The sequence below is a fragment of the Grampus griseus genome (assembly GCF_964374135.1).
Source record: "Grampus griseus genome assembly, chromosome: 11".
NCBI lineage: Eukaryota > Metazoa > Chordata > Mammalia > Artiodactyla > Delphinidae > Grampus > Grampus griseus.
In genome coordinates, this window is record NC_139005.1 from 85,459,585 (window position 1) to 85,484,082 (window position 24,498).

The 24,498-nt window shown below is 49.5% G+C and overlaps 1 protein-coding gene and 1 pseudogene across 3 annotated transcripts in view; one reads left to right on the top strand and one right to left on the bottom strand.

Moving 5' to 3' along the window:
* Positions 1-24,498, top strand: part of CHST11 (carbohydrate sulfotransferase 11) — a gene marked incomplete at both ends in the record, with an annotated part of 282,926 nt that overhangs the window by 108,959 nt on the left and 149,469 nt on the right. The gene's annotated exons all lie outside the window — the stretch shown is intronic.
* LOC309829359 (prostacyclin synthase-like) lies at positions 300-2,126 on the bottom strand (annotated as a pseudogene). The gene is made up of 2 exons: positions 2,065-2,126; positions 300-1,806 (listed from the first exon to the last, which is right to left on the bottom strand). The product of its transcript is annotated as a prostacyclin synthase-like (transcript).

Consider the following 24,498-nt stretch of genomic DNA (forward strand, 5'->3'; position numbering starts at 1 on the left):
ACTGGTTAGGGTCTCGACCACACCACTGTCAGGGCCTTCCTTGGACGGCAGCCCGTGCGGGCTGGGGGCAGAGCAGTGGGGTCTCCTAGTTTTGCCCCGTCCGCCCTAGCTTTAGTGGATATCATAAAGGTGAGAGGAGCTGGGGGCGGAAAGAGCCTCATTTTGGAACTTAACCTTTGCGGCAGATAATCCGCAGAGCTTTTGGTGTCTTTTCTTCGCTCCCCTTCTTTCCCCTCCCCCAGACACAGCCTTCTAGGAAAAACAGTAGGGAAGGGATAATGCTTGGCACCGTTGGGTGTTCAAAGCTCTGTACCCAGGCCGAACGCAGGCACAGAACGTTGGGCCACTAGGGGCAGGCTGGGTGCGTGGAGTCCCATCTGCCCCCGAGCCCAAGGCTGGACGCGGTAACGGACAGGCACGTCACGTTCCGGCTGCATCAGCCCGAGGCCGTACCTGCCGAGGTCAGACTCGGGCATCTCCACGTCCGGGCTGATCAGCTCCAGGTCAAAGCGCTGCTAGCACAAGGAACACGAATTGTTTGGTGCTGCTGACGGCGTAACCCCTCCCCAGGCGCTGGTTGTGCCCCGCTCCCCAGGGCATGCTGCAATTCTTCAGTCGCTTCCCATCCTTGTAAAAGTCTTTCTCCTCTGATCCATCAGGGTTCAGGAATCGGTTGTATTTAAATACCTCTGGGTCTGTGTAGTTCTCCGGGTCCTTCTGGGGACTCAGGAAGGGGAAGAGGAGGAGGCAGTCGCCACATCGCAGGGTGAATTCCCGCCCATCTGCCACGGGCAAGGTCAGGTCCGCCACGACCTCGCGGGTGATGAAGGGTGCAGCGGTGAGCCTGAGGCTCTCAGCACGCTGTCCAGCACAGGCACGCTGTCCAAAACCTTCCGTGGGAGGGTGGTCATCTGCGAAATGGGCTGCTCTACTCGCAAGAGAATAGGCTCCAGCTCTCCACGGACAGCAGCCAGGGCCTCGGGATTCTTGAGGAAGAGCAGGGGCCAGAGGCAGCAGGACCCATGCTCCCCTGCGTGGCCCAGAGCTGCAGCGCCGGAGCCCGCGCCTGCATCTGCTCCGACACGCCCGCCTCCTCCAGGTGCAGCAGGTAACTCTCCAGCCATTTGCTCCGGTGGGCCCTAGTGGCCGGCCTGGCTGGGGACGGCAGCTTCCACAGGCAGCCTTTGACCCTGCACACCTGCTCCCTATCCCCCAGTGACAGGGAGCCACGTGCCAGTTTGGGGAGCAGCAGGTCGAGCTGGCGGAAGGCGTGGAAGCCGTCGGCTGAGTGGATGCCGTCCTGGGCCTGGCTCTCCCGGGTGTGGGGCGCTGCCTCGACACCGCGCAGAGTCAGGTAGCGGCTCCGAGCGGGCAGCTGTAGGAGAATTCGAGGAGTCCCGTCGCATGCCAGCCACTGCCTGCTTCCCTGGTGTCACCCAGCGGGGCAGTGTGGAGGTTGGCATACACGGCTTCCGTGCGCGCCTGGAGTTCTTTGTGGAGGAGAGTCGGTTTCATCTTGGACTTTTCATTGCTGGGGCTGTAATGCGGAAGCTGCGCGTCAAAAATCCTCTCCATGAGGAAGACGGCGTAGGCGTGGAAGTCCAGCCTGGTGCGAGGCTCCCACACCACCATGTCATAGGAGTGTGGGTCCAGGAGGACAGTGGCATACCTGCCCCCCACCAGCACAGTAAAGATATCACCGTGCTTCTCCTTCATCCTAGTGAGGAAGCTGGCAGCATCTTTTCCAAACTCCAAAGCATAGCCCAACCGGGGATACTGCCCTCCGGCGGAGGCTCTCCAGGTCGCCTCTCTGTGAGCCGGCTTCTCCCAAAGGCTCCGTTTAAGGGCTGGCACAGCACAGGGCTGGAGGACACCAGTGTGCACCAGCCCTCTCCCACTCCAGGTCTGAGCCCACAGACAGGACACAGGAGCGGCGATTTTTGCACAAGAAGCAGGAGGGCAGGATGGTTATGAGCCTGACTTTAGCAGCACACTTCCTGGCTTCAAATCCCAGCCATGCTTCTCGCTGGCCGCGTGACTGCTTCCCTACGCCTGCTTCCTCACCGCGTGCGCCGGCGGGTCAGCAGCAGCACAGCCAGAAGCCCAAAGACCATGGCCCAGGACATGGCAGGGCTGGCGACCAGGCTGCGGCCGCGGAGCGCTGTCTTCTCACTTTAGAGATGAGAAATGGCAGGGGTAGTAGGTAAATTGGCCAAGGTCACATGACTGGTAGGTGGTGGACTCGGTCCTCTGTCTTCAGAGGAGAAAAAATGCTATTATTATTATTTATAATAACATTTATTGACTATCTACCACGTGCCATGTATCAGGTGCCTACATGCGTGCTATCTTTCAGTCTCTCTGAAATACTCCGAGGATGGTTTTATCAGACAGTCATGACTTGCTGAGGACAACATGGTAGGAAGTGGCAGCTTGGGGCTGATACCAAAGTTGGTCTGATTCTAGAACTTCCAGGCTCCTAACCCCTGGGCTGTATCACCTCTCATTAGAGCAGTGCAAGGTTCACCATCAAACCAGCCACTTGTTAGAATGAAAGGAAGAGCTTTTAAACTTGGCTCCAGGCCCACAGGCATGGATGGAACCATCTCAGGGTACCTGGGTTCCATGTTCGCCCTGGCTGAGATGTACGATTCAGGCATGAAGTATTTTGCCGTGTGCCAGGCACTGTTGTTGCCGTGAGCCGGGCAGGGGGTGTCTTAGAGCTTGACGTTCAGGAGGGAGGGAACCGTGATGAGGTCCCTTCAGGTCGGGGGATCAGTGCTCTAAGGAAGACACACAGGATAATGGGATGAAAGGGATGCTGGAGAAGGCCTCCCTCAGGCGGGGCAACTGAGCTGCAGCCCGAGTGACAATCTGGGTGAAGAGGGTCTTGGCTAAAGCATAGAAAGTTCTGGAAGCAGGAACAGCTTGACCGTAGGAAGGAACAGAAATTCCTGGGTGTCTTCTGAGATCTCTGAGTGGTTCTGTGTGGCTGGAAGGTGACATCAGTGGGTGAGGTGGAATGCAGTCTGCAGACCGTCCTGCCTGAGTCACGGAGTCCCCACGTGGCTCCCTTCTGAGGGAGGCCGTTCCGATAGAGAGTGGAGAAACTCACTTTTGAAATAAAAGGGTTGGCTTCTCAAAGTCATGCTTGTCACCTCTAAGCCAGAGGGCCGTGATTTGTAATCACAGGGTGGGTGGCACGCACAAGTTCTGGTCTTTTCTTAAATAATGAAAGTGTGAAAACGGTCATCTCTTAGATTTGTTCCCTACCAAGCGCCCCCAAGTGCAGCGTATTAATAAATACAATAATAGTTAATATTTCTTAAGTGCTTCTTGTCTGTGTTCCAGTGGGTTGAGAGTTTTTCTTGCATTAGTCTCTTTAGTCCCTATGAGAGCTCTGTGAGCTTAGTACTCTTTTTTTTTTTTTTCTTGGTACGCGGGCCTCTCACTGTCGTGGCCTCTTCCGTTGCGGAGCACAGTCTCCAGACGCGCAGGCCCAGAGGCCATGGCTCACGGGCCCAGCTGCTCCGTGGCATGTGGGATCTTCCCGGACCGGGGCACGAACCCGTGTCCCCTGCATCAGCAGGCGGACTCTCAACCACTGTGCCACCAGGGAAGCCCGCTTAGTACTCTTTTTATTCCCCTTTGAATGATATGGAAGCTGAGGTCTAGAGAGGTGAAATGTAAGGTCACACATTTGGGAGATCAGGGCCTGGAACCCCTCATGCAACAGCCTGAGGTGTCAGCCAGGGCAGGTACTATCAGGCCCATTTTACAGAGGGAGAAGACTGAGGCATGGTCATGAAAAGGGTGTGGAAGAGAGTCGGGCCTGGAATCTGGGTGTTCTGGTTCTGGCGGAAGGTCCACTAGCCGTGGGGAAGGTGGTGGAACCGCACTCTCTCCTTTGCCCAGACTTATTCAAGGATTCAAAGCCAAGGGCCTCCTTGAAGTTGGGAAAGAGCCCCTAGCAGCCTTCACTGGGGAGCAGGGGCTGGCGGCAGTCCCCGTGGCCACACCCCTTTGGCTGATTCTAAAGCCCATGTAAGGGCTGCATCTGGTCCACCTAACCCCCTGCTCAACCCTTTAATACACCCCAAGTTCCTCCAAATCACCTGGGACATTTTTAAAAGGGCACATTCCTGGGCTTTGAGAGAGGCCTGTTGAATCAGGATCTTGGTCATGGGACCCTGGAATCTGCATTGACCTCCCCCCAGGCAGTCCTGAGGGGCGTTCAGGTTGGAGAACCACTAGTCTAGGTCTCAGTACTGAGCCCTTTGGGAAGGGTGGAAATGGCTCTGGATTCACTCTAAGGCTCTAGGCATGATGCTTAAACAAATTTTGTGGTTACTTTGGCCAGGGGAGAGGCTATTATCATCGGCCCCAGACATTTTGGGGACAGGCTGGAAATAGCTCGCTGGCTGAGTGTTTCTATTTTGTATCAGTATGATTAGGTGTGTCTGGGGGCTGCAGTCTAAGTCTTTTTTTTTTTTGGTATCTTTAAAAAAATTGTGGTAAAATATACATATCGTAAAAGTGACCATTTTAACCATCTTTAGGTGTACAGTTCAGCAGCATGAAGTACGTTCACGTTGTTGGGCATGCAGCCCAGTCCAGAGGGCTCCTTTTGGAACAGTCTAGGAGGGAAGGGCTGTGTACACATTAGGTGCTTAATAATTTCTTTCAGATGACAGTGAAGCAGCGGGGGTTATTGGGGTGATGAGGTAAATTCTTAAGCATTAAGTAAGCATCCCCGCTTCAGACTTTCTTGTGAGCCACTTAACCTCAGTCTGAGATGCTGGTGGAGGAGATGCTGGTGAGCTATGTTTAACGTTCAATTTCTATTTCTGGGCCAGGCAGGATGATGAGTTCATTGTCTGGTCAATGCCAAGGGCTGGTCGATGCCAAAGGCAACTTCCCCTGCCTCCCCCAGTTCCCCAGCAGAATAGAGGCTATCTCTGTAAAGAATCCAAGTTTCCCTCCTATGTGTGTGTCGCTAAGAGGCAACCCACGGTCACAACTGGGACTAGGGTTTCAGATGCTGCCGACTCAAGACTGATTGAGTTGAGAACAAATGGGCCTTTTTATATTTAAGAGGAGATTTTTTTTTTTTTTTCTTACCGTGTGTCAACGAAAGATCTGTAGACCATCTTGTTATAAATTTCACACTGCTGACTTCATACGTATGAGAGTGCTCACGACCCATTTACATTTTTTGGTGCCTTTGGGTTCATTTCTGTGGTTACCACTCTGAGGAGGCCTACAAAAGCTGGCTTGTTCAGTGGTGGAGCACATTGCCAATGGAATTTGGTGAGCCTCACAGCAGTGGAGGGGAGGGCGTTGGATCAGCACGTGCACTGAGTTACAGAAGGATTGAATTTTGCAGCTGGAAGGGAACTTCTATAGAGTAACCCCCCTTATTTTTTTTTTTTTTTTTGCTGTACACGGGCCTCTCACTGTTGTGGCCTCTTCCGTTGCGGAGCACAGGCTCCGGACGCGCAGGCTCAGCGGCCATGGCTCACGGGCCCAGCTGCTCCGCGGCACGTGGGATCTTCTCGGACCGGGGCACGAACCCGTGTCCCTTGCATCGACAGGCGGACTGTCAACCACTGCGCCACCAGGGAAGCCCACCCCCCTTATTTAAAGATGAGGAAATTGAGACCCAGAAAAGGGGGTGGGTGCTTACCCAAGGTCACCCTGCTAGTTAGGAACCCAGCCCAACACGGGCCTCCTGGTCCCCAGCCCACTGACTTTCCGCTGCATCAGACCTTTCTAGTCCTTGAACTCTGGCTTCCATTGACTGGTTGGCTTTGCAATATTAAAAGAAAAACCCTGAAGATAAGTTTTCCTGGAACGAGAAGTCTTTCCAAAATCATTTATAGATTATGTGCCTTCTCCAATTGCCTTTTCCTGTACTCGGGTAGAATCAGTCTTTGCTCCTGGGCAGACGTTTCAGTTTCTTTCCTAAGATCTTGATCTTCCTGATTACGTTTTGGAACCCTCTCCTCTGCTCTGATGAGAGCCCTGGGCACCGAGGCTCTCTTTCCAGGATGGCGGCACAGCTGGTTTGAAAAGTGGAATATTGAGTCATCAGCTTTCTGGCGTGGCTTATCCTTTCCCAGAATTCTGAAGTCCCATCTGATGTTATTTAGTCACTGTCCTTTCAGTCTGGGAAATGATTCAGATATAAGCTACACAAAGAACTCAACAGAGCCCTCTGTGATAGGGGTGCTTGTGGAGACATGGAAAGCTGGCTCTATTGTTTGGACACCAACCATCGCTCGAGAGCCAGACCCCTCACATTCCTGAGTAAAAACTTCTAGGAAGGTTCTGGGCTCTTGTGATGTACAATCGTCTCAGCTGCAAAATCAGATTAATTGATTGACTAAATATTGTGTTTATGGAGGACTTATTTTGTACTGACCCCACTCAAAGTAGGAGGTACAAAAAGGAATTTAACATGGTCTCTGACATAAGGAAGAAGCCATATGAGTTGGTGCCTAGGTATCTATTAAGGAGCTTTATTACATGCTTCTGTTTTCTTGTTACCCTTAAAGAATCAGAGAAGGTTGCTAGAAGAACAACAAAGGGCACTATTGAGCCTTGACGCTCAGTGAGGGCTGATCTGTTCTCTTTCACCTCTGTGGTCCCAGGACAGTGTGGATGCTCAAAGAATATTTCTTTCCATGCACAACCCCTCCCCCGCCTTTTTTTGTGTGTGTGTGGTACGCGGGCCTCTCACTGTTGTGGCCTCTTCCGTTGCGGAGCACAGGCTCCGGACGCGCAGGCTCAGCGGCCATGGCTCACGGGCCCAGCCGCTCCGCGGCATGTGGGATCTTCCCGGACCTGGGCACGAACCCACGTCCCCTGCATCGGCAGGCGGACTCTCAACCACTGCGCCACCAGGGAAGCCCTCTCCCCTGCCTTTTTAAAACAAACTTCCATAAAGGAGGCACCTTTTGTGCAGAGGGATAAGACTGAACCTGGGCCTGTATTACCTGGGTTTGAGTCTCTGTTCCACCACTGAGCTCTGTGCCCCTGAGCAAGTCACTTATGTCCCTAAGCCTCCATTTCCTCATTGATAGAATGGAGGCATCATGATTCATCTTGGGACCGTGGGTACATCACTGAACCTCTCTGATCGGGGATTTCTCCTTTTTAAAACAAGAGGCAGTGAGGATGCGTGTGGAAGGCCCACTGGAATAGGCATACAGCTAAACAAGTATTCATTGTTATTCATTCCGTGTCAGGAATGGGCTGTTTTACTCTTTCACCTCCAATGGAGTTTCAGGAGAATACGTCCATTCCAACACAGGTAACTTCCGATTGCCAGTGTGTTGGTGAATCCCCTGGGCTGCATCCCTGCCCTCCCAACCCCGATTCTGCTGCCGTGCTCACAAAACACAAGGTCGTTGGAGAAACTTTTGAGGCCAAATGTAACTGGAGATAAAAGCTAAACGTTCAAGGAGCCCGCTTAGCAGCCCCAGCTGACCAGAAGCGACGTTTTGGATCACCTACTGCTTCTGAATGGCTTGGGTCACCACACCCTCAATTATCACCGGCAGTGATCATTGAGAGGCACATGGAATGGTTATTTACAAATGGTTATTTGTAATTGAAGACCACAGATAATGGTCACATAAGGTCAACCCTAGGTAATCAGTCCCTTTTATTTCTTCTTCTGTAAAAATTTCATTTATTTATTTATTTTTGGCTGCATTGGGTCTTAGTTGCTGTGCGTGGGCTTTCTCTAGTTGCATCGAGCAGGGGCTACTCTTCGTTGCGGTGCACAGGCTTCTCATTGCGGTGGCTTCTCTTGTTGCGGAGCATAGGCTCTAGGGTGCGTGGGCTTCAGTAGTTGTGGCTTGCGGGCTCTAGAGTGCAGGCTCACTAGTTGTGGCGCACGGGCTTAGCTGTTCCGCGGTGTGTGGGATCTTCCCGGACCATGGCTTGAACCCGTGTCCCCTGCATTGGCAGGTGGATTCTTAACCGCTGCGCCACCGGGGAAGCCCAGTCCCTTTTATTTCCGATAGACGTTTGAAGAAAAGGCTTGAATTTGAATAAAACCATTTGCTTTTTGCTGTCACGGCCCTTCAGTTATTTCATTAAGGGATTGAAGTCAGAAATCATTTATGACTTTTCCCCCATACGTTATAGATTTGGGGGATAAACTATCTTTGGGGATTTCTGTTAACAAGAAGGAAGAGTCTAGGCTTAAGCAAGAGTATAAAAGAAAATTGAAACTAAAAATTGGTTTCTCGATTTGACTAAAGTAAAGCCAAAAGCTTTGACTACATGCACGGGCCAGCATAGTGAAGGTCAGGATGTTAAAACAAAAATGTTTAATTACAGAGAAGTTTAATTACTTAAGTTTAAGTTCGGCATTGGGCTGCCTGTTTCCAAATACCTTGAAGCTGAGTTATGCTCGTCGGGAAAAGCGTGTGTTGGTGTTTATTGAGATCAGAAGGAAGTGAACGGCCAAAGTGCTTGCCCTCTGTTTCTGTGGCCCTCCCACTTCGGTCCTGATTTCCCTCTCCGCGAAGTCACTCGCCTTTGACCTTGGACATCCAGGAGCTTACTTCTCCCATCAGAACCTCTTAGAAGCAGATGCTTCCTGCATCCTCGCTCTTATGGACTTGGGTCCTGCTCCCAGGATGCTGACCTCCTTGACCTTCTGCTGGAGGAATAACCTCAGACTTGGTCAGATGGAGGATCACCGGGAAATCACCATGATCTATTAATATTTTTGAGTATTAGTATTATATATCAGTGTATGTATATATCTATTCATATATATGTCAAGCATAACTGTGTCAACGGTTTAACAAAGTTTATGGGAGAAAAGCTTGATAATCGAGAAAACTCTACCCCTATTTGTTGCTTTTGATGTTGTGGTTTTTCAAACGTTTCGAAAGCTGGTTGTTATTTGATTTAGTGGCTTAACATTGGAGACACTGTCTGGGATTTATGGCCTCAAAAATTCTATCACCCTGGGCTTCCCTGGTGGCGCAGTAGTTAGGAATCCACCTGCCAGTGCAGGAGACACGGGTTTGTGCCCCGGTCCGGGAAGATCCCACATGCCGCGGAGCGGCTAGGCCCGTGAGCCACAACTACTGAGCCTGCGTGTCTGGAGCCTGTGCTCTGCAACGGGAGAGGCCGCGACAGTGAGAGGCCCGCGCACCGCGATGAAGAGTGGCCCCCGCTCGCCGCAACTGGAGAAAGCCCTCGCCCAGAAACGAAGAGCCAACACAGCCAAAAATAAATATAAAATAAATAAATTAATTAAAAAAAATTCTATCACCCTTAGGGCTAACATCTTTAGCCACTTTGCTCTACCCTCTGACAGTGAAGTCCAGGCAGTTATTTGGAGGAGGGTTGGGTCTTATAATAAGGGGGTCTTTCTTGGTTCTGCTAAAGACCGCTACTCCACTCTGCCCTGACACTCACAGGGTGTGGTGGCTTCCAGTGTTATTCAGGCCACTGGTTCAGGGACCTCGGCGTTGTGATGAATGGCTTGGGTACTGGGCTATCTCAGGGGGCTGCTTATCCTGGAGCCTCCTGCCTGCACCCGAGCGAGCCTTCTCTTTGGGGTCACCCTCAGAGGGTACAGGGCATTTTGATGCTGCGGCACTGTGTCATTTGGACTTGAGGATATTTATCTTGGCTTGGAAAAGAAAGCATTAAATTTGCGGTCAGGGGAGACTGAGAAGGAGAGAGGGAGGGAGAAAGGCAGGGGGGACACATTCCTTCCAGGGGTTTGGACTTTAAGATGAAGCATGGGGATGGGGATGAAGGAAGGCCCACAGGTCTGTGGAGAGCGTCAGGGATTGTCCCCACCATCGTCATCATCCTATCTGATCGAAAAAGGCTATGACTGTAAGATGCCCCTCGGTTTCAGAGAAGTTAAAAAACATGAAAATGACATGAATCATGGTTGGCAACGTTGGTGCTTTCATCTCACGTAATCCTCTTAATCTTAAAAGGCAAGTTCTCTCGTTCCCATCTTATCGGTGAGAAAACTGGGACCCAGAACTTGCAGAAGATCACTCATCTGGCTCTAGTGTAGGAGCCGAGATTGAAGCAGGTATTCTACCACCCTTAGGGCTGACATCTTTAGCCACTTTGTTCTACCCCCTGTCAATGAAGTCCGTGGTGTTTGAACACTTTGATGTCAACATTTTGACCCAGCTGTGTCAGACAGATACGTTAACTGCGTTCCATTACTTTTAGTAAGTAACTTAAACCTCATTGACATGTTTTCACATTATTATTCTTTTTTTTTTTTTTTTTTTTTTGCGGTACGCGGGCCTCTCACTGTTGTGGCCTCTCCCGTTGCGGAGCACAGGCTCCGGACGTGCAGCCTCAGCGGCCATGGCTCACGGGCCCAGCCGCTCCGCGGCATGTGGGATCTTCCCGGACCGGGGCACGAACCCGTGTCCCCTGCATCGGCAGGCGGACTCTCAACCACTGCGCCACCAGGGAAACCCACATTATTATTCTTAATAAGGGCTGGACCCAGGGTTGTGAAATGCTGCTTTCGGTGTGTTTCATGTCTGCTCTGCTCCTCCCCCTCTCCTACATCAGGTAGATCTCTGTTGATAACATTCAGATAATAAACGTTACCTGCTATATTAGTCTAGAGAGTCTGTGAGTTACTGGCTGTGTGACTCTTTGCAGATACCTCTCTGCACTTGCTTCCTCGTCTGTAAAACGGGAATGATAACACTTACGTTTCAGGATGGGAGTGAGGAAGGGAAGGTTAAATAACGTTTACTAAAGTCCCTGGCGTTCGGCATGGTGTATAATAGGAACTCAAAATATGTTCAGCTTGTTCCTGTCCCCTTTCTCCCTGGGTCACCGGATAGTAGTTGGTCACAAGCCCTGAACCAGAACCCTTTCTGACACACCTGGCCATGTCTCATATATATAGACAAGCAAGTGGCTCTCACATCCCCTTGTAGCTGGAATCATTTGCAAACACCTCATTATTGTTTTACAGCTTTTTAATTTGCCCGCGCAAATAGAGCCTGCCTGGCTGACTTTGAAGGAATTTTCATATCTAAACGCAGCCTGTACGTGTGTGCTGCACCCCAAGGAGGCAGGCCTTCCTGCTTATCATGCCAGCGAGGATCTTGTGCATGACTTCCTTACTTTTCGGAGAAAAGATGGGACTCAGTCTCTCCATATTGCCAGAAAGCTTTTTTTGTTGTTTGAAAAAAAAAAAGTCTCAAAATGGGAAATATTTTCCTGGGGAAAATCGCTACGGTAACTCAGGTCCTTTCTTGCCCCTCCTTGGGTTCATTCCCATCCCATTGCATGTCTTCGGAGGGACTGTGGAGTGAGGTTCAGCCTTACATCTTGGATTCCCTAAGAGGGAGGGAGGGAGGGAAATGGGAAGTGTGGGCGTGTGTAATAGGATACAGCTGCAGTGGTCTTTTCTCTCTGACCATATTTCGAGAAGGATAATATTTGAAGCACAGCTTAGCTTCCCCCAAAGGCCACACGTGCCTTTTCTGCCCCCATCCTGAGCTCCCCTGCACTCTCCTGCACCTGCCTCATCCCTCCACTGCTTGGTGGTGGCAACATAAATTACACTTCAGCAACTTGTGGCCCTGAGACATGCAAAACTTAAGTGCTCTCAGTTTTCAAAGACCTATTGGGGAAGACTGTCCACATCAGTGGCTGCAGATAATTTTGGTGTCGTCTTTGGGAAAATTCCAGCTTTTTGTTTAGAATGTCTCTGGCTTTCCAGTAGCACCTTTAACACTGAGAGCTGATCTGGATCTAGTATTATATTGAAGCCATCATTTTTAAGTGTGATAAATGGTATACAACATGGAAGAAAGGCACGAGGCACCCTGACGATTGTTTTCATTTTTATATGTGTGCATTCACCTAGCCAAGATTCTTATCCTCATATTATTATGAATTCTGCTGCTTTCATTTCAACCTCTTTTCCATATCTTCACATTATCACTTTTAATAGCAGTATCATTTTTTGAGTAGTGAATATACTGTGATTTGTTAATGATGTACCTACGTGGACCATGATTTATGAAATGATTCCTCTGATCTTGGACATCTTAAGAGTGTTTACAGGTTTTTCCCATCAGAAGGGAAATACTATGGTAAACATCTTTGTGCATAAACCTGTTAGCTTCTGTTGAATTGTTCCCTTGGTGTAATTTCCCAAGAGGGAAATTGCTGGAGTTGAAGGCGGTAAACATCTTCGCAGTTCCAGTGATGCAGCGCCTATGGGGGTGTTTTTAAAATCAGTGTTCTCTCTGCTGGCGTCTTGTGCCAGAAACATATCAGAAGAAAATAATACAAGTGAACAATTAAAAAGATAATTTCCATCTTTAACTCATCTAGACATATGGAAATGAAAATGTGGGTTTGCGTAGATGGGTGGCTGGCTGCCTTGGAAGGCTCCAGCTCTTTATTACTGTGACTGTGTCTTTCATTGTGGGAGATGATCTCTAGCTGTCTTGTGCTTCTGGAGAAAAGGTATGCACGCTCTCTGTTCACCACCCCCGCTTCAGCATCCTGAACCTGCCTTACGCTCATTGGGAGCAGAATGGTTAGACCTCCATCGTATGTCGCCAACTGTGACGAGAGTTCCTCTCCCATCCATGAAATAACCTAGTGTCCACAGATTAATATGTGTATATCGTGTGTGCAACAGTTAGATTTTGGGTTGGAATAGAAGAGGATTTTGAGGTGTTCTTTTGGGAGATAGAAAAAGAAGGTACTGGACGTCAGGGATGGTTAGCTAATTGTAGCTTATTGAGGACTTATCTCAGACCAGGTGCTGTTCCAAACACTTGACATGGAAGAATTTATTTAGTGCTCAAAACATCCCTACTAAGTAGGCATATCATTATCCCCATTTCACAGATGGAGTAACTGAGGCCAAGAGATTATCTTGTCAGGGTCACACAGGACATGAACCCACATGTATTCGTTTCCTAGAGCTGCCATAACAAAAGTACCGCTGTGTGCGTCTGTCTGTGTCCTCCCTTCTTATAAGGACCAGTCATTGGATTTAGGACCCAGTCTAATCCAGGACAACCTCTCTTAATTTAATAACATCTGCAAAGACCGTATTTCTAAATAAGATTCCATTCTGAGGTTCTGAGGGGACATGAATTGAGGGGGACAGTATTCAATCTACGACACTATGGACAGGGTGGAGAAAAGGGAAAGAAAGCAGGAGCCCAGGCAGGAGCAAGTTTTGACCAGATGGCCCTGAGAGAGACACAGGATGGGCGACAGTCCCCTTGGGCCTTTGAAGAGGCTGTGAGCCGGGAGCGAGTGGAGGAACCCTGTGCAAGAGATGGGGGTGCCCGGCACAGCCTGGCTGCATCAGCGTGAAATGATCCTGCCCGGAGCCAGCTAGCTTTGTGGGAATCTCTTTAAGGAGTAGGTTTGGGGTTAATGCCCTGCCATGCTTCAGTAGCTTAAGGAAAGGTTACCTAGAATATTTACCTTCTCAAGCAGTCGAGTGATTCATTACACCGTGTCTCTGAACCTGTGGGGGAAGCCCAGAGGCAGACATAAGTGTCTCCAGTCGTAAAGTCAGACTTGGAGCACCAGCCCCAGGGAAGAAAGTATTTTGGCATATCATCTGCATCACTGCAAAATAAATTTATAAGCATTCCAAGAAAACTGCAGGGGAGAGTGTAGAAATTCTCCAGCAAGCAAGGAAAGGTAAATGACAATTAACTGTACCATGCCCATTAATTATTCCTTCCAGGTGTGTAGAACGTAATTAATACGACGTGGACTGCCGTGCTGTCTCTCTTGTTTTATTTAGGTGACCGTAAAAGGTAATTTATAAGGGCTTTCCTAGGTTAACTGCCAATTTAATTCCTTGGACTGTGTTTTTCCACAGGCTCTTAGGTTTCTCAACAGTAAAATTCATCCACCGCTGTAGGGGTTTTCAGGAATTTGTGATGAGGTTTGGGTTGGGGGCTGCTTCTCCTTTACCTGAGATGCTCAGTGTCTCCACCCTGAGACCAGCCCGAAGGTGCCAATTCCTGTTAATCCTCTGTTAATGTGAGCGTTTTCGTGTCACTGAGTGTGACGGTTGTGTACAAAAGAAGCTTTTAAAGAACTTTAAGTTATAAATCTAGCAAGCTAACCTTTAAGTTAAGAATCTTACTCTGCGACTCATAAATCTAGTAAATTTTTTTTTTTTTTTTTTGCGGTACGCGGGCCTCTCACTGCTGTGGCCTCTCCCGCTGCGGAGCACAGGCTCCAGACGCACAGGCTCAGCGGCCATGGCTCACGGGCCCAGCCGCTCTGCGGCACGTGGGCTCTTCCCAGACTGGGGCACGAACCCGTGTCCCCTGCATCAGCAGGCGGACTCTCAACCACTGCGCCACCAGGGAAGCCCATCTAGTAAATTTTAAGTTACATTTAGGGTAGCCTTTGATTAATCATTGACCCTTGAACAAACTTCACCTTCTTCTAACGTTTTAGATTGCACTTAAAATCTCATATACTTAATGTCCTTTTTGAGTACTTCAGACGTTCTGATTAACAAACAAATACTTAAATAATATAAATCTAATACCTCAATGACATTGTTTCTTAAATGCTCCAATATTATATGTAAACGTAGAAGATTTCAACTTAAAATCTCAAGTCAAATAAATTGTTCAATTAAATCCTTCTTATTGGTAAGGCAGGTAACTCCTCCTACTTGAGTAGGTCAAAATCTTAAAAATATTAATCTTACGGGTTTTCTTCTTAAACATTTCTGTACTTATTTAAAATAATAGCCATATTGAGATATAATTTACATATAAACTTCACTTACTCTAAGTGTAGAAGTCACTGAATTTTAGTATGTTTGCAGAGTTCTACAACCATCACCACAATCTAATTTTAGAACGTTTCCATCACCCTAAAAAGAACTTTCGCATCTATTTACTGTTCCTTGCCTCCCTACCCCCAGCCTTAGACAACCACTAGCCTACTTTCTGTGTCTTTATATTTGCCTGTTTTGGACTTTTTTGGTACTTAATTTGAAATCATGCTGGGTTTTTAAGGAAGCAGTTTTGATGTCTCAAACAATTTTGGGGTCACCTCCTGCAATTGTTGGGGTTACTGCCTCCGTGGCTGGAAGCGTCTTTGTGAGCCGACCCCTGGCTGGGGAGCTGAGCTCTGCCTCTGAGTGGGGGACTCTTGTAACCCATGACCCAGACTCAAGTCACTTACTGCCTAATTCAGATGTCTCCCCACGGAAGACCAGACCCCATCTGGTGGCTTCATTCCATTCTGATTCCCTGCCCACCCACTGGGCTCACTGCTGTAAGACCCAGTGAAAGTGACAGCTGACTGCAGACCGTGGTGTCTCGCTCCAAGGCCACAGTTCTGAGGTCACGCCCAGCGAGCCACGCTCCTGTGACCACCTAGCATCCTCACAGCGCCCACTCATAGGCCACCAGTCAAGGCACTCACCCAGCAGCCTCTTGGCCCATCACAGGTTCACGCCCCATGTCCTGGTGAGACAGCTTAGAGAGCAAAACCCCAGCAGGGACTCAACCAGATATTTGTACCTCCACGTTCATAGCGGCATTATTCACAGCAGCCAAAAGGTAGAGGCCACCCAGGTGTTCATCAGTGGATGAATAGATAAACAGAAATGTGGATATACATACAGTGGAGTTTCATTCAGCCTTAGAGGGAGATTCTGACATGCTACACCGCGGATGCACCTTGAAGACATTATGCTAAGTGACATAAGCCAGACACATAAAGGACAAATACTGTTTGATTCCACTTACATGAAGTCCCTAGAGGAGTCAAACTCATAAAGACAGAAGGTACACTAGAATGCTGGTTGCTAGAGGAGAGGTGATAAGCGGGCAGGTGGGTCACGTGGGCCTCCTGGGCCATAGAAAGGACTCTGGATTTTGTTCTGAGATGGTGGGGAGACTTCGGAGCAGAGAGGATGTTGTGAACGGGTTTATATTTTGAGAAGATCATTCTGGCCACTGACAGGGTGTAGGGTAGGGAGGCCAAGACGGCAGCAGGGAGACCAGTTAAGAGGACTTCGTCCTAGCCCCAGGGGCGGTGATGATGGCTCGGACCAGGTGTTTGGGACCAAGAGGAGCTGATGGGGGGAGTGGGTGATGGCAGGTAAGGCACAGGAATTAAGAATGACTCCTGGCTATTGAGTCTGCCCAGCTGGGTGCACAGTGGTGGTGTTTACCGCAGTGGGGAACATCGGGGAGGGGGACGTTTTAGGGGTGGAAGTCATGAGTTATCCTTATCAGTGTTTATTGTGTTCAACAACCCCAAGCTGAACCTAAACGAGCACTCTTATCCCTGACCTGATTCTTTCAAGATGTCTGAGTTGGGGAGTTTTAAACCAGGTCTCACGACCCATTGGTATGTTGTAAAATCACTTTAATGAGGGCTTCCCTGGTGGTGTAGTGGTTGAGAGTCCGCCTGCCGATGCAGGGGACACGGGTTCGTGCCCCGGTCCGGGAAGATGCCACATGCCGTGGAGCGTCTGGGCCCGTGAGCCACGGCCGCTGAGCCTGCGCGTCTGGAGCCTGTGCTCCGCAGCGGGAGAGGCCACAGCAGTGAGAGGCCTGCGTACTGAAAGAAAAAAAAAATCACTTTAATGAGTTGTACTAATATTAAAGAAAAATAGAAGAGAATAGAAAATATCAGAGCATCTCATGTAAACTGGGTTCAAAAGGAGAAAGGAACGAGAAACAGGAGTCCCGAGACCCTTGTTCTAGCCATACCTCTGCCTCTAATGAGCCATGGGGCCTGGAGTGAGTCCCTTATGCCCCTGTGTCCATTGCCTCACCTGTGAAATGGGGCTGGGGTGAGGAGGGCTCCGCTGGATTCACCCCATCCTCCACCTTTTTCTCTCCTTCAACTCTTGCATGCTCTCTCAGTAGGCAGACCACAAACCGTACTGGCCAGAAAGGCCATCACTGAGCTTTGCTTCCTGCCATGTCTGTTGTTCAGTCAGAACCAATTCCGAGGGTGCTTCTCCCCAGCTGTACATACCCAGGCCCTTCACTGGTGTGGGAGTTATTGGACCAGCCGGTCTCTAAAGACCCTGCTTGTCCTAGATGTGCCTCTGTCTGCACTAACCTGTCTGGTCGGCAGCTGGGCAGGGACCTTGTGCTTTTTGGAAGTCGGCACAACCCTCTGCTCTGGGCACGTTTTCACAGAAGGGCCAGGATCATCTAAAAGAGGGGGTGGTTTGATTGCCATGGATTTTGGTGAGTGTATGTGATAGCCGAGTTCTTCTCCCAGCAGGTAAGTGTTGCAATGTATACAGTATATTCTTCAAAGCCGAGTGTCAGAGTCCCTTAGTGGAGGGTTTCTATGTAGCCAATCTCCTGGCTTTTAGATGCAGCTGTGCTCTTTCTCTTCTTGTGTTATTACCAAGCGCGTTCACCTAATTCTTAGATTTTACCCTTGACCTTCATCTCTGCAAAGTTTAATTCATTTTAGTTCTACAGCCACAGGTTAGACATCAGGAGCTTTGAGGAGCTTACAGTAAGTAGGAGGGGAGATTGACATGGGAATTAGGTATAGTAAGGGTTCAGATTAGTCCCAAGTCAAAACCCCAGATCCCTCATTATTCTAGCTGCTTGTAGGGTCTCAGGAGAAGCAGATCTGGAGATGTTTTTGAATGGCTCTGGGATGTCCCTGTTGGAGGGACTGTGAGAAGGAAGGGATAGGAAGTTGGAAAATTGAAGTTTATTAATCAGGTATTAATGGCAGCTTAGGCTGAACCCGGCTCCCACCTCAGTGTTTGGGGCTCCTGAAAAGTCACCTGTGAACACAAGTGTGCTGAGTGTCTATAAAACACCTGAAGGTCCTGGTTAGCTGGAGAACACCGGATCAATATTCAGGACTGCCTTTTTTTTTTTTTTTTTTTTTTTTTTGCGGTACGCGGGCCTCTCACTGCTGTGGCCTCTCCCATTGCGGAGCACAGGCTCCGGACGTGCAGGCTCAGCGGCCATGACTCACGGGCCCAGCCGCTCCACGGCATGTGAGATCCTCCCGGACCGGGGCACGAACCCGCGTCCCCTGCATCGGCAGGGGGACTCTCAACCACTGCGCCACCAGGGAAGCCCATTTATTTATTTATTTTGGGGGGCTGTGTTGGGTCTTCATTTCTGTGCGAGGGCTTTCTCTAGCTGCAGCGAGCGGGGGCCACTCTTCATCGCAGTGCACGGGCCTCTCACTGTCGCGGCCTCTCCCATTGCAGAGCACAGGCTCCGGACGTGCAGGCTCAGCGGCCATGGCTCACGGGCCCAGTTGCTCCGCGGCATGTGGGATCCTCCCGGACTGGGGCTCGAACCCGTGTCCCCTGCATTGGCAGGCAGATTCTCAACCACTGCACCACCAGGGAAGCTAGGGCTTTTTTAACCTGTGGTTCTCCAGGGAGACCTCCTGCTGTCCTGTGCTTAGAAATTAGGAACTTTGAGTCAGAAGGGACTCAGACATCTTCTGGTTTGACCTCGTCACCTGACCAAGGAGAAATCTGAGGCCCAGGGAGACCGCGTTCAAAGGGGGGAGACGCTTCGTGTGGTGGCAGAGCTGGGGGATCAGGCCTCTGACTTTTCCCGTGGATGGTTCTGGGTGCCAGGTCCCAGGTAATTTTACATTTTCATTTAATTCCCACAACCACCCTAAGATTTAGGTATGATTGCTGCATTTTAACCTTGAGTTTCAGAGATGAGGACATGAAGCCGGTGTCCCAAGACTCACCTAGAACTTGAATCCGGTTCTGGTGAACTCCACCTATCGAACCTTCTCATTCCACAGGGTGCTGCTGGGCGACCATCTCATCCCCGTGCGCCTTCAGCACAGTGACGTCTGAAGCGGATGGGGGAGAGCTGTGATGTAGGGCCTTTCAGGGCGAGGTGTGGGTCCCACCGCTGAAAGCGGCATGGCCCGTCCTGTCGGAAGTGGCTCCCTCTCAGGGAGTCGGGTATCGCTTGCCCTTCTCCTGATTTGATGAGATTGACTCAGACTCTGCCGCATTCCAACGTCCTTTTGACAGACGGGCTGGACCGTACTAGACCAGGGCACCAGCACGAATTGGTGCATTGGGAGAAAACACCTCTGTAATTGCATCACTGCTGTGCGCTCAGAGCGTGCAGTGACAGAGGAAGCATGCCCAGGCTGTTAGCAAATGAGGGGATTTGAAAAGTGTCCGGAGTCTGCTGAGTGTTAGGGCTGTTTGGCCAGCGGGACGAGTGCAGACCTATCTGGACTTGGGTGATTTAGTACAGAAGTCCCTCACCTCGAATGTTGAGGGAAGTGAGAGCATTGATTTTTGTGGTGGGAGCTCTAGGTGTAAATGCATCTTTGCCTGCCTTTAGCGATAGCATGATAAGGTGATGAAGACCTCCGGTTCCAGAAACAACCTAGGTTTGAATTTGCTACCTGCTCTGCCATTTGCTGGCTGTGTGACCTCGGGCAAGTTACTTAATGTCTCTGAGCCTCTGTTTCCTCAACAGTCAAATGGGAATAAATGCTATTATTCAGTTATTTCTAACTAACAGGGTTTTGATGAGAATTAAATGAAGCAACGTAAAGAAAAGGCTTAGCCTCAAGTCAGGCATCAGGTACTTGGTAAATTCTCGATAAATGCTAGTTCTCATGATTATTATTATTAACTATTGCTGTATTTTATAAGACCTGAGTTCCAGCCCAGGTTCTGCCGCTGGCTGCTTTGGGGACCTTGGCAAGTGTTTCAGCTCTCTGAGTTTCTTCTGTGAATTGAAGGACTGTAATCCAGCTGAGAGTTCCAATGCATCAAAAGCAAGTTTCCACCCCGGATCCCACAGCATTTTAGTTTTATGTCTTTAGACCTGAATTAACTGCACAGGCAGGGTCACAGGGAACCACTCAGGGAATGAGACGGGCTTCCCTCCTTTGTCACTCGGTAACCTTCTATCACCTGTTCTCAGCTGACTGAGAGTGGAGCGTCCACTTAAGAACATTCTCTTCGTCATAGCATGAAGCGGCAGACTTGGGTGGCTTGCTTTTAATTTTAGCTTCATTCATGTATGTTGGAAAAGTGACGGGTCCTGACGTACAATGATTTGACCTACGATTTTTTAACTTTACGATGGTGTGAAATCGATACATATTCAGTGGAAACTGTACTTTGAATTTGGAATTTTGATCTTTTCCCCAGGTTAGGATATGTGATCTGATCCTCTCTGGTGATGCTGGGGAGCTGCGGGGACCCACAGATCCTGGTGGGCACGCGATCACCAGGATAAACAACCGATACGCTCATAGCCATTCTGCACCCAGACAGCCGCTCCGTTTTTCACTTTCAGTACCGTATTCAATAAATTACATGAGATATTCAACACTTGATTATAAAATAGGCTTTGTGGGGCTTGCCTGGTGGCGCAGTGGTTGAGAGTCCGCCTGCCGATGCAGGGGACACGGGTTTGTGCCCTGGTCCGGGAAGATCCCACATGCCGCGGAGCGGCTGGGCCCGTGAGCCATGGCCGCTGAGCCCGTGCGTCCGGAGCCTGTGCTCCACAACAGTGAGAGGCCCGCGTATCGGAAAAAAAAAATAATAGGCTTTGTGTTAGATGATTTTGCCCAGCTGTAGGCTAATGTCAGTGTTCTGAGCATGTTTTAAGTACGCTAGGCTAAGCCATGCTGTTTGGTAGGTTAGGTGTGTTAAATGCATTTTCAGATTAACGATATTTTCAATTTACGCTGGGTTTATGGAGACATAATCCCATCCTAAGTCGAGGAAGATCTGCATACCCCACTGTTTCTGGGTCCAAGAAATCATACTGTGAATTGAACCAATTAGAGTCTTATAAAATGGTCTCGCATTTCATTGATTTGAGTTTAGAAAGGAGAAAGCAAGTGCTGTAGCTAAATAAAACGTGTGGCGGCAGGTGGGCAGCGGAAGGCCACCGTTCAGTGTCCTCAGGGACCCTCCTTTCTTAGGGCTTTTGATCATCAGACCTTTCATTTTCAAAGGAAAAAAACAACAGCAGCCTGTTGATACTGGCAGTTTCCTTTTTCCACAGCAGGAAACAATCTGATGAGTGTAAAGGAAGCCTTAAATCCTAGATCATTCGTGAACCTCTTTGAGTACCTACTGTGTGCCAAGCATCAGGGAAACAACACAGATGAGAGGGAGACGGTTTACTTACTTAATGTCTGGCATATCCTAGGTGCTTAATAAAAATTTCAGTAAGGAAATGAATACGGGCATTAACTGTTAGTAGTCTGGCTGTCCCATCACATCATTTTGATGACTCGTGTAACACTGGGTTACATTTTAAATCACCTGTCCTAGAAGCAGTCAGCCAACCAGGTCTGGGGCCAGGAGGAAACTGCTGAGATGGTGGACTTGACACCTGCCGTTGGTCCAGCGTAGCAGCCGAGAGCATGGGCTGCCTATGTCAGAATCCTGTCTTCATCTCTTCCTAGTCACGAGACCTGGGCGAGTTCCCTAACCTTACTGTGCCGCAGTGTTCCCATCTGTAAAGTGGGGACAGTGGTGGGCCCACCCCATAGGGTTGTTATGTGGATTAAACGTGTGCTCTGCTTGGTGCACTGTGGGTGCCCTCCAGATGTTAGCTGCCACCCTCTGCGTGTGGTGGTCACTCGACCTCCTCTGATGCACTAGGCACACAAGATAAATAAACCCATGTGCGTGATTGCTGGCCCTTCCTTTGCCTCCCAGGCCTTAGCAAGTAGGTCCTCATTGCTATCATTTGGGTATGAAAGAGCTCAGTCATCAGGTTGGAGTCTCAGCTTGGCAACTTTCTCCCTGCATGGCCTTGACCTTGGTCAAGTTGCTGAGGTTAAGGGAGGCTCAGAGAGGTTATCTGGAAAATACAGGTACTTCCTTTACTGTGTGAAGGATTATGCTGAGCGAAGTGCCCGGCACACGAGGCGTACTCCGGAAATGGTGGGATTGTTATCATCCCCATAAAAAGCACCTAAGGACCTGGCTTTTGTGGCCTGGGGTGCCAGAGCTGGTTGGTGGGGCCCCCACTGAAGTTACAGGCTAGGCCCGCAGGAGGCCCCGAGGCCAGCCGGCCTTGGGAAAGGGCCCACACGGTCAAACCATTTTAAAGGCCTTGTAGTAGAAAAAGAAACCAATTAAATAATACTGCCCCCCATAAAAGCTGAGTTTTAATGGGTTCTGTGGTGGGGTTTTCTCCGTGGCGGTCTCATAGCCATAGGTCTTGGGGAGACGGTCTGCCTCTATGGGGACAGTTTAATCTTGCACTGCGTGGGCATAATTTTACAAGTTTTACGGCTGTTTTGTCTCCCCTGAAGTGTTGCTGTGTCCTTGTGCGCTGAGGGCAACCTGCGTGCAATTAACAGTTTACCTCGTTTTGGGTGGAAATGAAGAGTGAAGTAATAAATTAAAGAAAAACACAAGGTGGCTTTTTCCCCTCTGTGGAGACACCCGTGGAAGAACAAAGAACCAGTGTCTTCCTGGACCACTTACTCAGATTCTAATGGCTTTTATGTGTAGACATTTGCCCACAGGATCCCCTCCTCCCCAGAGAGGGCTACAGGGCACGTTGGGTGTGTTTGGGGCTTGTACTGCCTGCCCCAGGGCAGGGGTCAGCAAACGACTGCCCAGGGGCCACATCCAACCCACCGCCTCTTTTTGTGAAATGATTGGGAAAAGAAAAAAATCCAAAGGAGATTTCCTGACACATAAGAATTACATAGACTTCAGGTTTCAGGGCCAGAAACGGAGCTCTATTGGCACCTCATCCCGCCCGTTCGTTTGTGTGTCGTCTGGAGCTGTTTCTGCCCTGCCCCAGCTGAGTTGAGAAGTTTCCATATACTGTGTGGTGCAAAGCCAAATACTCTCTTGCCCTTTATGGAAAAGGTTGGCTGACCCTGCTCTAGGAGGTAAAGGAAGTGAGAGAAAACAGCTTCAAGTTTCTTGGAATTGATGATTTATTCTCAGGGTTTCCATGGGGCTCAAAGTGACAAGTCAAGGGGGAATTGCATGAGAAGGAGTCAGTTCTCCTGGAGACCTTCCAGAGGAATCGGCTGCTTGTGGAGATGGCTCTCCTCGCTATTCTGACCTCAGGTTGGCTTCTGAGCAGAGGGGCCTGAGTTATCCCCCTCCGGCCAGCCCTCCCCATCTGCCTGGCTTTCCTGTAAGACTCCCGAAGCCTGGCTTGAGGTCTGGTAACGTCTCATCAGCTCCCTCGATGATTCGAGAATAAAGAAGTTTCCACCTTCCCTCCCAGGAGGCAAGCGCTTTTTGTCATAAATTCTGTGCAGACCTAGTTGATGATCTCCAATAGCTTCAGAAATTTGTAACAGACACTTTTTGGCCAGCCCCTGGCTTAAGCATTCTGCATATAGTAGTAACTCATTTAATCCTCACAACCAACGCAGGGAGTGAGGTCCTCTTCTCACCCCCGTTTTACAGAGGAAGAAACAGGCACAGAAAGGTTAGGTATCTTGCTTAAGGTCACACAGCAGGTGTGAGGTAGAGCCAGGATCCAAACCCAGGCTGTCTGCTCAGGAGTGTCCTGCCTACTGCCACTACACTGGGGGAATTCTTTAGGCCTGTGAAAAGATCTGCTTTCCTTGTTCGCCCCCTGCCCCTACAATGTCATTCCACAGGAAAACGGCCTCCTGTATGAGAAGGAAGCACTTGTTCCTTCGTTAATTCATCCCTCCCCCCACCTTCTCCCTCCCTCCCTCCCTTCAACAAATAATTGTCGGGAGGGTGACTATTAAACTCTGTGCAAGGGGCTTCACAAGTGAGGGGGTTTTGTGAACAAGAAGAATGAAAAAAGAATCTTTTTTCCTTTGAAAAACAGTTCTTAGTATCCTCAAAGCTGTTGGGTTTTTGAGAAGTTCACTTAATTCCTCCTCTTTTATTCATTGTAAGTGCTCATCCTTACAATGAGAACCATAAACCCTAAATCTCATCCAGAACCATAAACCCTCATCCTTTCTGCCTCAAGCTGATATTGTCATTAACAATAATGTAATGTACAAGAGGCTTTGGGGAGGCTGGCCCTCTGACTCACCCAGTGGGAAGAGCCCGCCTGGGGAAGGCCCTGCGCCGTTCTCCCCCTTGACACCCCGAAAGAGGGCTCCCGCAGGGGCTCGGGAGCCAGGAGGAATAAGAGACCCTAACTGATTGTGGAGGGAGAAGGCTGCCGAATTTTAAAAATATCACCAAGTCTGGCGTTGGTAGAACTCGCTGTCTTGGGACAGCAGTTACAATGTCATCTGCAAAAGTTCAGGGTTTTAGGTGCCTGTCTTGTTTTCTGAAGGATTTGCTGGGCAGAATTTTCAGCATTATTTATGTCCTTCTGGGTGTGGACAAGCCTGAAGGCCAGGGAAGACCCATGGGCCCCCATGGCACCAGGCAAAGGGTCAGCCCAGCCGGAAGCCTGTTCTCTCTCTTCCTTCCCCAACTGTTTCTTCTTCCCTCCTCTGTGCCCTTTTCTTGGTCAGACAGCAAAC